The following is a 12,943-nucleotide window of genomic DNA, read 5'->3' as shown; positions in this document are numbered from 1 at the left end:
TAATCAAGAATGAGTTTCTTGATTAGTAAAGTTATAGCTTTGCAGCCATAACATTACTAGTAAAAGAGCTCAATGTTATAGCTCTTCTTTTTTTTTTTTAGGTAAAATGTGAGTATATAAATTATATCAAAAAACAGCCATAATTACAAGGACAATGTTCGAATCCCGGCTAAGGCATTCTAACACATAAATCCTATGCTTGCCGCGATCAATGGCACCATTGCTTTCTAGATTACACATTTTGCTACGAATTCTCCTCTGAATTAACTACTTGATTCTTTGTGCTATAATGTCGTCTCGAACACACAATCGATGCCTCGCATTGTTTCTACGAAACCATATGGTATACGAATCTTTGTTTGAACACACACGAAGCCTTCCATTGCAATCGTTCTGTTTGCGAGATATTAATGCAAAGTAGGATCAAGCATTGGCTTACCAATCCAATCGCAATACTATCCTTAACTTTACTAGTGAACCCGCACTACGAAAAGAGATGGTCACTTGTCTCAGTCATTCCCCACATAAGATGCAAATCATCATCAGGACACAAACCAATAGCATATAGCTTGGTTCTAAGATTTAATCCATCTTGCATAATCATCCAAGCAACAACAGAGTGTTTAAGGATGTTCCAGTTATTCCATACAAGATTAGACCAGCGGTTTTGGGGTCCGACCCATCAACCATTCATATCCATTACGTATAGAGTATCCTTTGGTCGAAGAAATCCAAAGATTACCATGAAAACCACTCTTAATCCTTTCCTTAACCTTACAAATGCTCTTCCAGTCCGGGGGTATCACTTCCGGGAGTATAATCATGCCATTCAACTCCCTTTAAATACACATTAGCAACCCATTTGATCCAAAGCACATCGGGCTTGATATATAGCCAATTCACCAATTTCCCCACCGAGGCGGTATTCCACAGCTCGCTTTTTAATTCCTAGACCTCCTTCATCCTTTGGCAATGTAACTCTATCCCATCCTACCAGTGGAACTATGTGGTAATCAGATGAGCTACTCCATAGAAAGTTCCTGCAGATGGCTTCTACTCTTTTGATCACACTCTTTGGGATAATGAACATGGCAGCCCAATAATTGTAAAGAGTGTTAAGCACTGAATTTATAAGAACCACTCTTCCTGCATAAGATAGCTTCTTTGCACCAAGGCTACGAATTTTTGCCACCATTTTTTCTATCAGGCAATTCTGACCCTTCTTGCTCATCTTCCCTGGTCGTATGGGTACTCCCGAGATATTTAAAAGGCATTGTGCCTTCCGGAAACCAGACACAGCAAGGATGTCCTTCTGTAAGTCCTCCTGCATCCCATTAAAAAAGATTTCTGACTTACTGTTATTCATGCTTAATCCTGAAGCTTTAGAGAAGGAACTGAAAGCTCTCAAAAGTAGGAGAATAGAAGGAGCATCCCCTTTACTAAACATCAACAGGTCATCCGCAAACATAAGGTGAGTGAGCTTGAGTCCCTTACATAAAGAATGATAATGAAAAGTCCATCTTGCTGTAGCAAACTTAATGAGTCTTGTCAAGTATTCCATACAGATTGTAAAAATGAGAGGAGACACAGGATCTCCTTGACGCAGACCTCTCATACCTCTGAAATATCCAAAATTATTCCCATTCAAGACCAAAGTAAAGGAAGTGGATTGAATGCAAGCCATAATCAGAGTAATAAAATGTTTTGGAAACTGCAAACCAGTCAACATTTGCTCCACAAATTCCCATTCAACTGTATCATATGCTTTTTGCAAATCTATTTTAAACAGGCATCTAGGTGACACATTCTTCCTGGAGTACTGATGCACAATATCTTGGCAAATCAGGACGTTTTCAATGATGGACCTCCCTTGAACAAATGCTCCCTGACATTCATGAATAATATCTGGCAATACTAGAGCTAATCTGTTGCAAAGGAGTTTAGAAATGATTTTGTATAACATATTGCAGCATGCAATGGGCCTAAATTGTTTCACGGAAGTTGGTCTCTCACATTTGGGAATCAGGCACACATTGGTTGCATTTATCTGGCCAAGTAATTGACCAGTTACAAAGAATTCCTTGACTGCCTCAAAGACATCCTGCCCAATCACACTCTCAGCATCTCGAAAGAAGCCACTTGAAAACCCATCAGGTCCTGGGGCTTTGTCTATGGGAATAGAGAACACCACCTGTTTCACCTCCTCAAAAGTCACTGGCTTGGACAGAATCTCAACATGCTCCTCACTACAGACATTACCATAAGCCAAGACAGCATCCCTCACACCCTCAGTAGTCTTTTTACTTCCAAGTAAACCTTGAAAGTAGTCCAAGAAGGCACTCTGAATGCTACTACTATCTGAACAAACAATTCCATGCTGATCTTCAATTTGGATGACAGTGTTTCTCATGCATTTTTTCCTGATAATACCATGGAAGTAAGCTGAATTTGTGTCCCCCTCCTCTAGCCATTGAGCCTTGGCTTTCTGTTGTAGGAAGCTGTCTCTATCCTTACGAAGTCTCCTGAGTTTTGCAATAATACCAATCTCCTGGCTAATCAGATCAAAGCTAGTGGGGTTCCCACTTAACTGCAGCTGAAGAGTATTTAGTTCTTTCTCAGTCTCCACAGTTTGAACTTCAATATCAGCATAGCAGGTTTTGTTCAATTCTTTAAGGACTGTTTTCAATTCCTTAAGCTTTTTCACAATACAAAACATCTTGGTGCCTAGGATATTCCTGTCCCAAACCTCCTGGACTTTAGGCAAAAATTCTGTAGCCCCACTCCACATAGAAAAATATTTGAAACTCCTATTTTTTTGAATAGTTAGCTTGTTGTTATAAACAACACATGGGGTATGATCCAACACTCCTTCAGGGTAAAAATGCCCAACCATTTCAGGAAACATGGTAGTCCAGTATGAGTTGATAAGAAAACGATCTAACCTACTATATTTCCTATGCATATCATCTTGTTTATTCGTCCAAGTGAAGAATGCCCCAGTAGCCTGAATATCAACCATATCACAATTGTTCATACAATCCACAAAAGCTTCCATATCTTCAGGCTTAGTCTGACCACCTAGCCTTTCATCAGGGTTCATCACTGTGTTAAAATCACCTACAATAGCCCAAGGTTCAGTGCATCCAACAGCATAGTTATTCAAACAGTTCCATAACCCAATTCTGTCAGTTCCTTCATTAAAAGCATATACCATAGTTAAGAAAAAACATTTCGCAGTAGCTTTGACTTGAACTTTAGCATGAATGAATTGAGGATCATAATGCAGCACCCAAACATCAAATAGATGAGGTTTCCATAACAACCACACCCTACCTCCCTTATGTGTATGACAATTGGTAGTAACACACCAACCATCAAACATATTGAGAGAAATATTACTCACATTAGTTCCATTTATTTTAGTCTCAAGTAAACCAAAAAGGCCTACTGAGTGATTATTCATAAAGCATCTAACCAACTTCTGTTTATTTACATTATTAAGACCTCGCACGTTCCAAAAACCAATGCTATTAATTAGAAATAGGTTGTTGAGGAGGGTCACCAGTTTGTGTCAGCAGTTTGTGTCACCTGATTCTGTTCTTTCTCAATAGCATCCAGATCAATTATGTCTTCCAGTTCACTCTCCTCATTCTCCTCACTCTGAATCTTTGTTGGAGTTTTAGGTGGAAGCACAGGATATTCCTTGTCTGATAAAACATTATTGACTTTAGGGACCTGTCTCCAAACCATTTTCCCACTTGGTTTTGGCTGTTGTTTATTTTGAGACCTCATACACTCATTAGTTTCATGTCCCATACCTTTACATTTCAAACAAATACTCGGTTTCCATTCATATTCCACCTTGATCTTCAATAGAGTGCCATGCTCATCCTTGAATTGCACACTAGTTGGAAATTTATGCCCTACATTCAATTCAACCATTACTCGAGCATATCCCAATCTAGTTTTCTCCTCTGTGGCTTGATCAGTCTTAACAAATGGGCCCACTAGACCAGATATCTTGGGCAAGCATTTACCCCAAAATTTCAAAGGCAAACCATACAATCGCATCCATCTTTGGTACCACCTTAACCTCTTCTTTTAACGGATCAACATCACTTTGCCACGGCTTAATCACTAATGGTTTATTGTCAAACATATGGTATTCACTGCAAGACGCATCCCTATTCTTCATTTCCTTAAACCGAACCAAGAATATACCATTTGGTAAAAAAGAAATCTTATCAATGCCATATTTATTCCATATTCGATGAATAAATCCTTCCAATACCTCCCATGGAGGATTGGCTCCTAACACAAAGCATATCACTACTTGATTCCAATATTCTACTTCCTCCTGCACATCTTCTTTGGAAAATCAAGGATCTCGTGAAGTCACTTCGTTGGTTGCTCCAAAACAGAGGGAACCTGTTTCAGCCGTGTATGTCGATTTGCACTATTGAACTAGGTTTCTTACCTCGTTGTGTAACCCATCGAGTATTTTCGAGAGGGTGTCTCTTCATCATCAAAAGACAGTCCAGGACTCCATTAACATCATGCATAGGTTTCGTACGTATTACATCCTCCTCCGATGGTCCCTGTTTCCTTCTCTCAATACTACGCTACTCTTTGTTTTATTAGAATTAACACGTTTAGAGTTCGTAGATTTCTTATTGCTTGATTTCTTTGCAGAATTTCGAGCCATATTGAAGAGAAATCAAGCCCTAATTTTGGCTGCAAGTCGTCTTCAAAATCGCCTCAAAATCGCCTATCATTAGGGTTTTTGTGATGTCTTTGCTCGGTTTTATTATTGTTTGTTATAGCTCTTCTACTATAACATTGAAATGCTGAGTTTTTATACACGACTTATAATTGTTTCGAAAATTGTTTTTTAATTGTTTAAAGTTTGTTTTAAATGTTTTAATAAAAGTATTTATATTATAAAGCCTGGTTTAGTGAGGAGTCCGGTTTTATAGTAAACATTAATTGGTAGTCTTGATGTATCAACTTATGAGTTGGACCTTGCTACTAATTAGGGTTTCTGTATAGCCTCTCTTAAAACCTAAATTCTAATCATATGTTAAGACTAGGGTTTGCACGAGTCACGAGGCACATGAGCCGTAACATCTCGTGCTACCTAGGGTATATTAGGTAAAGATTTTATTCTATAATAATATCTTTACATATCTTATATATCTTACTTAATATATTTGTTTATGGTAAAACATATTCTTATTTTAGGAAATCTTATCATAATCTTAGAATTTATAGTAAAGATAATATTTGAAAAGATTATATTCTATCTTTTAGAATATTCTTTTTTATCTTTTAAGGCTTTTAGGAAAGAGATAATAAGAAGATATAATTTGTTTTTATATCTTAATATTTCGGCTATTAGGGTTTGACAAAACCGTCTAGCCCACTCTTCCTTCTCCTATAAATACTTTGCTATTTACAACATCTAAAATAGAGACCTTAAGCATAAAAATTGTTTTCATCTTTACAAAGCAAAACCGTGTGTTTTAAACAGAAAACCGTTTTGTTATTTTGAAAGGTCGTGTGTCTTAAAACTCGCATACTCGTTCTTCATTTATCGTTATAAGATAATAGTGCTTAGTTGAATTCTTAACTTGTTCATTAACATAAACCTTTGTTAGAATCATTAGTGCTTTCTTATTAGCGTAAGTTAGTCACTCGAGTATTTAACGGTACCCATTGAGTTACAGCTAGAGTTAGTTGTACGAGTTGGGTTAGTAAATTTGTAATCCGTAGAAAGGTACTAAATTTATTAATCGAGAATAGTGGACGTAGGTTTCGACTTGTGAAACTGAACCACTTCAAAAACCCTGTGTCTCTTCGTTCTTTCGTTTGTTTCGTTTATTACATTAGTTGATTAGTTAAAGTTTAATCAATAAACTTTAAATAATCAATTACATTAGAATAATCGAAAACGCTTTCAAAAAGTTTTAAATCCTCAATTCACCCCCCCTCTTGAGTATTTTGGATCAATAGACTTTTCAATTGGTATCAGAGCCTCGTGCTCTTGATTGCCTAACCGCAAAGAGGCTGATCTATCTTGTTTTTCATTTATCTTATCGTTTTATATTCCGCTGCCTATCACGTGATAAATGGATTCCAAATATCTCAAGTGTCCCGTCTTTGATGGGAAGAATTACGGATTTTGGAAAAACATGATGACTCACTATGTGAAAGAACACGATTGGGAGTGCTGGAGGATTATTCAAAACGGACCGCATAAAATTCTTGTGGCATCCGAGGAAGGCACTACCTATGAAAAGAAAGAAGAGGACTATGTCGAGGCTGACTGCAAGAAGGCCGAAAAGAACTCCAAAGCGATAAGTCTTCTGCAAAACGGAATGACTTCTACTGAGTTTGATCGGTTCTCTTCATGTTCCACGGCCAAGGAGATATGGGATGGGCTCGAATTAGCTTACGAGGGTACTTCCATTGTTAGGAAGCACCGAATAGATTTGCTTATGCAAAAATATGAGCTATTCATTATGGAGCCTAATGAGTCCTTAGATAGTATGTCCGCAAGGTTTTCAAGTATAATAAATGAATTAAAAAAACTAGGTAGGAAATTCTGTACCGAGGATATTGCTAGAAAGGTTCTTAGGAGCCTTACTAAGAAGTGGCGTGCTAAGGTCACTGCAATGGAGGAATCACGAGATCTTGAAACCCTATCCTATCAAGAACTCATTGGTGCTCTCATGGCCCATGAAATTACTCTTAACAAAGATGACGCTGAACCAAGTCGCAATAAGAGTATGGCCTTAAAGAGCGAAGAAGTTGACTCTGAACTAGAGGATGAAACTGTCTTGTTTGCACGACGCTTTAAAAACAAGATATTTCGAAATAAACAAACAAAATCATCCTATAACAACAATAACAACAAGTCATTCAACAAAAAGGTTAATGACTCGAAGATGTCCTTCGCAAATAGAGGTTGCTTCAAGTGTGGAGAATCTGGTCATATGATCAAGGATTGTCCAATATGGGATAAGATAAAGGACAAGACGAAGCGTGAAAAGACAAAGAGAGAATTCAAGCAAGTTATGATGGCTTCGTGTTGGGGAGACCTTGAATCAGAAGATGACGAGGAATCTGAAGACGACGAAGTAGCAAACCTGTGTCTCAGCAGTGTTAGTCTTGACCTAATCTCCGACAGTGATGATGAAAGCACAACTTCTCATTCAAACTATTGCTTTCTCGGAGAATCAGACGAAGACGATGATGAAGTGGTAAGTTATCTTGAGCTTAAAAAACGTGTTAGGAAATTGTCTAAAAGTGCTTTAATTGAATTCTTTGAACAATCTCTTGATAAGTGTCACGAATAGGATTTGGAATTGAAAGATATAAAGGAACAGATTCTCGAAATCGCGGAAGAGAATCATACTCTCAAGACTAAAGCTAAGAAGTTGAAATCTAAAGTTATAGCTGAGAAAGCTACAACATTAGATTCTATTATGGCTGAAAAGAAGGATTTAGAGTCCAAAGTTATAGCTAATGAAGCTATAACTTCCGACCTAAAGCTTAACATCAAGCACCTTCAAGCTAAAGTTATAGCTAATGAAACTATAACTTTATAACTTAGAAAAGTCAAAGAACTTTTGGAAACTAAGGTCAAATCTAATGAAGAAGTTATCTTAGATCAAAAGAAAGAGATAGATTCTCTTTCAAAGCAATTGAAAGAATCTAAGACCGATATGATCAATGTTAAGAAACACCACACCGATGTTGTGTTCATTCTTAATAAACGATTCCAAGACTTTCGTGATAACTTTAAAAAGGACAATGATGTAGATCACACGAAATGTCAAGAGGAAGTTAAAACCCTAAAAGACCTTCTTCTACACGCTAGAAAGGTCCATGACAAGTGGGAAGGTAGCACAAAAGTCCTAAACTTCCTAACCGAACAATCTGATGATAATATGAAGATGAGGTTAGGACATGAGTGCTACAGCCATAGAGATCACTCTAAATGCAAATCAACACCTTCGGATTTCGATTTTAGAAAAAGGAAGTATGCTGATCTTCCTGAATACTTGATTTGCAATTACAGTGGTCATACGGGACATATCCAAATCAATTGTGTCAAAAAGGCTCATGATTTACGAAAAAATGCCGAACATGCGAAAACTGTTGACACAGTTGTCGAGGATAAGGAAACTCCCACTAACGAAGAAAGGAACAATAAATTTCGTTGGTTCTATGACATGGCCTTTGACTACTCTAAGAAACCTAGCACTTCAAAAAACCCTTGTCGACCTCAACCTAGTAAACCTATTCACAAGGGAAGTAGTCAAGAGAGACCTAGAGAAATTCCTAGACCTAGAGAAAACCCTAACCCTAGAACTCCTCTTAAGCGAAACAAACCTAAGGTTAGAAAAACGGTCATTAAACATGTTTGGATTCGAAAGGATTTAGTATATAGAGTAACTAATCATAAAGGACCCAACTTAGCTTGGGTACCTAAAAACTGTATCTAATCTTTTCTGCAGGAAGAAGTGAAAGAAAACAATTAGTGGTATCTTGATAGTGGATGCTCAAGACACGTGACCGGAGACAAGAATATGTTTCTTTCACTCAAGCCCTTTAATGGAGGAAAAGTGACGTTCGGGGACAATAAAAAGGGAAAAGTAATCGGAGTTGGCAAAATCGGAATTTCTAAGTCTCATGCAATCAGTGATGTTTATCTCGTCGATGGTCTAAAACATAACTTGCTAAGCATATCTCAACTATGCGACAAAGGTAACAAAGTAGTGTTTCATACTGATAGTTGTCGCATTATTATCGAAGGAACTAGCAATGTTTTTCTAGAAGGCCAAAGGAAAAGAAATGTTTATATGGTAGATTTAAATGCTGTGCCTACTAACTCTTTTTCATGCATGAAAGTTACTCTTGATGATCCTTGTTTATGGCATAAACGGTTTGGTCACATTAGCTCACTAACCTTGAATAAACTCAAGAAGTGGGACTTGGTTGAAGGGTTACCTAAGATCAAGTTCGACCAAGAAAAGATGTGTGACACGTGTGCAAGGTGCAAACAAGTAAGATCATCGTTTAAACCGAAAAGAGTAGTAAGCACAAATCAAGCCTTGGAGTTGGTACACATGGATTTATGTGGACCTATGAAGGTAAGGAGTAAAGGAGGATCCAGGTACGTCTTTGTTCTTGTAGACGACTACTCAAGGTATGTATGGCCTATCTTTCTTCATTCAAAAGACGAAACTTTTGATGAATTTGATTGTCTTATGAAACGTGTTCAAAACAAATATAAGACTAATCTTGTATCTATTCGTACGGATCATGGCACCGAATTTGACAACCAAACTTTTATAGAATATTGTAGAGTTAATGGTGTAGGTCATAACTTTTCTGCACCAAGAACTCCTCAACAAAACGGTGTCGTTGAACGTATGAATAGAACTTTAGAAGATATGGCACGCACAATGCTTCTGTGTAGTGGTTTACCTCGTAATTTTTGGGCTGAAGCCATAAGTACTTCTTGCTACATCCATAATCGTGCTATGATCCGACCTATCCTCAAGAAAACCCCCTACGAATTTCTTAGAGGTCGAAAACCTAATATCTCCCATCTTCGTTGCTTTGGGAGCAAGTGCTTTGTGCATAATAACGGTAAAAACCGTTTAAGCAAATTCGACCCCAGAAGTGATGAGGCGATCTTCATAGGATACTCAGATCATAGCAAGGCTTAAAAAGTCTTCAATAAAAGAACTCTTTGTATTGAAGAAAGTGTCCACGTTATTTTTGATGAAGATAACGTGTTCGATAAGCCTTTACAGGATGAGGAAAAAGACTTGGATGAACCCGACTTTCGTCTTTCAAGAGACGACCCCCCGGAATTGGAATTAGAGGATAACGAAATTGAGGGAATAAGTGATGAACTTATTCGTTCCTCAAAAGATAAAAAGGAGAAAGGAAAAGTTATAGTTGATGATAATATAACATTGACTCAAGACAAGAACTCCCAAACCAATGTTATAGATGATGTTACTGTAACATTGAATCCAAATCAAGGTATAGAGTCCGAGGTTATAATCGGCTCAAATACAACACCTGGATTGGATTCAGGGGGAACTTCCTCTAATTCCGAACCAAATGAAGTCGGGACAAGCTCAAATAACGATGAAGAACCAAGCACTTCAACGAAGTGGAAATACAAGAACTCACACCCCATGGACAATATTCTTGGAAATATTAAGAAGGATGTTCAAACAAGACGTTCCTTGAACAATTTCTGCTCTTTCTACTCTTTTCTGTCCATGATTGAACCAAAGAACATCAATGAAGCTCCTGCTGAATTAGATTGGATTATAGCTATGCAAGAAGAGCTACAACAGTTCGAAAGAAACAAGGTTTGGCATTTAGTTCCTAGACCAAAAGATCGTACAGTCATTGGAACTCGGTGGGTCTTCAGGAACAAATTAGATGATGCCGGAGTCATTGTCAGAAACAAAGGAAGATTGGTGGTCCAAGGGTATAATCAACAAGAAGGTATAGATTATGACGAGACCTTCGCACCTGTTGCTCGTCTTGAAGCTATTAGATTTCTGATAGTATTCGCCGCACACAAGGGAATGAAGCTCTTCCAGATGGACGTCAAGACGACATTCTTGAATGGTTATTTACAAGAGGAAGTCTTCGTTGAACAACTCCCTGGTTTTAAGAATATCAAATTTGAGGATCACGTATTCAAATTAGATAAAGCCCTATACGGATTAAAGCAAGCACCTAGGGCTTGGTACGATCGATTATCTAAGTTTCTACTTGATGGTGGATTGAGAGGACCCGTCGACAAAACCCTATTTCTAAAAACTGAGGGTTCTGACCTTTTGGTTGTTCAAATATACGTCGATGATATCATCTTTGGATCGACTAACCGAAGCTTGTGCAAATATTTTTCTGAGTTGATGACTTCTGAGTTCGAGATGAGTATGATGGGAGAATTAAAATTCTTCTTAGGACTGCAAATACAACAAACTGATGAAGGCATTAAAATCCATCAACAGAAATATATCAAGGAGTTGATTCGGAAATTTGGAATGGAAAATTCACACGCTATGCCTACTCCAATGGTCGAAAACAAGAAATTGACATTGGATGAAAACGGTAAATCAGTTGATGAAACTACTTACCATGGGATGATTGGGTCACTGTTATATTTGACCGCAAGTAGATCCGATATTATGTTTAGCGTATGTGTTTGTGCGAGATATCAATCGTCTCCCAAAGAATCGCATATGACGGCCGTAAAACAAATTTTACGTTACTTGATTGGAACGGCCAACTTATACCTATGGTACCCAATGGAGTGCAATTTTGATCTTGTCGGTTATTCTGATGCCGACTACGCAGGATGTTCTCTAGACAGAAAAAGCACGTCGGGTGTCGCCACGTTTGTCGGACCGTGTATCATCACGTGGGGTTCGAAGAAACAAAATTCGGTTGCTCTCTCAACTGCTGAAGCCGAATATATTGCCGCAGGACTGGTATGTACTCAACTTTTATAGCTTAAGCAACAGTTACGTGATTATGGTGTTGACGTAGGATATATTCCTATTTTATGTGATAATACTAGTGCGATAATAATTTCTAAAAACCCCGCACAACATTCACGTACCAAACATATTGAAATAAGACACCATTTTATACGAGACCATGTTGAGAAGGGGAATATAAAACTTGAATTTTGTAGTACTGAAAAACAATGGGCAGACATTTTGACAAAATCATTAGCTAGAGAACGATTTGAGACTTTACGGTTGGAAATTTGTTTAATTGGTGGTACCTAAGCTTCTATATTTGTTCAATCTTTTTATGACTGACTAGTTAAGTTAAGATTGTATGACTGTGTCCGTATATTGCGTTGCATGAATAATTTCGTTTATAGAAATATTTTTATCATAAGATTCTATCTGCTATTTAGAATTTAATTGTTATACAAACTTATTCTTTATCACAATAAACAAAACACACCATATTTTTATCTTTCCAATTCAAAAAACTCTTCCAAATAGCTCTCCTATACACGGCTCATACTTCCTACATAAAATCAATTTCCTAATTCTTGTCTTATCACCATAAATTCCCATACCTATCATAATACCTATTCCTAATTAAAGACACTTACCATAATTGACCTCCACTTGTTAACCCTATACCTAGCCTACACCTATTTCTACCCTCCTTATTGCGTGTTACCCGTCCACCCAACCCCACTTGTATACTTTTCTTTCTTTCATATTTTTACCATCATCACAATTCATCTTCTTTACTCAAACCATCACCATCACCTCCTTTTTTTTAACAATCACCATCATCATGAATCCATCTCATGCAAAAAATACCCGATCCTCAACCCGTCACCACCAAAACCGCCCCTTTCCTAACCAAACATCACCTCTACCACCACATGATCCTCGTTCCATTAATTGTCCTTCACCACAACCAAACCAAAATTCGCCCCTGTTTCGTAGTCGGGACGAATCGGTGTCCGAAGGCAAAAGACGCCGTCTTTTCAAGGGTAAAAATAAAGTAGTTGTTGATGATAGTGAAGCTGTGGAGGAACCCGAGGTGATAGTTTGGAATGGTGTTGCTTGTACCTTGCTTAGGGATGCTTCCAAAACCGCGACCAAGGAAGGGTTAAATCGTGTTCGGCTTACTCATGATGAAAGCATCCTAGTTAATCGAGTTTTGAGGTATTCCATTCATGGTGGTAGGTACTATCCGAAATCTTGGTTGGTTAGTGTTCCCGCTCTTGCTTTCTTTGTTAATTTTCTTGATTTTCAAGGGTGGAGTCACATTAGTCAGTTTTCGGGTCCTGTTTACCCAGTTGAGGTGGTTCAATTCTTTGCTAGTGTCTCAATTAAGAAAGGAGTTTTGCATGCGGTTGTTAATG

Source organism: Silene latifolia, chromosome Y, assembly GCF_048544455.1.
Source record: "Silene latifolia isolate original U9 population chromosome Y, ASM4854445v1, whole genome shotgun sequence".
NCBI classification, from domain to species: Eukaryota; Viridiplantae; Streptophyta; class Magnoliopsida; order Caryophyllales; family Caryophyllaceae; genus Silene; species Silene latifolia.
Note: the sequence above shows the minus strand (reverse complement) of the source record.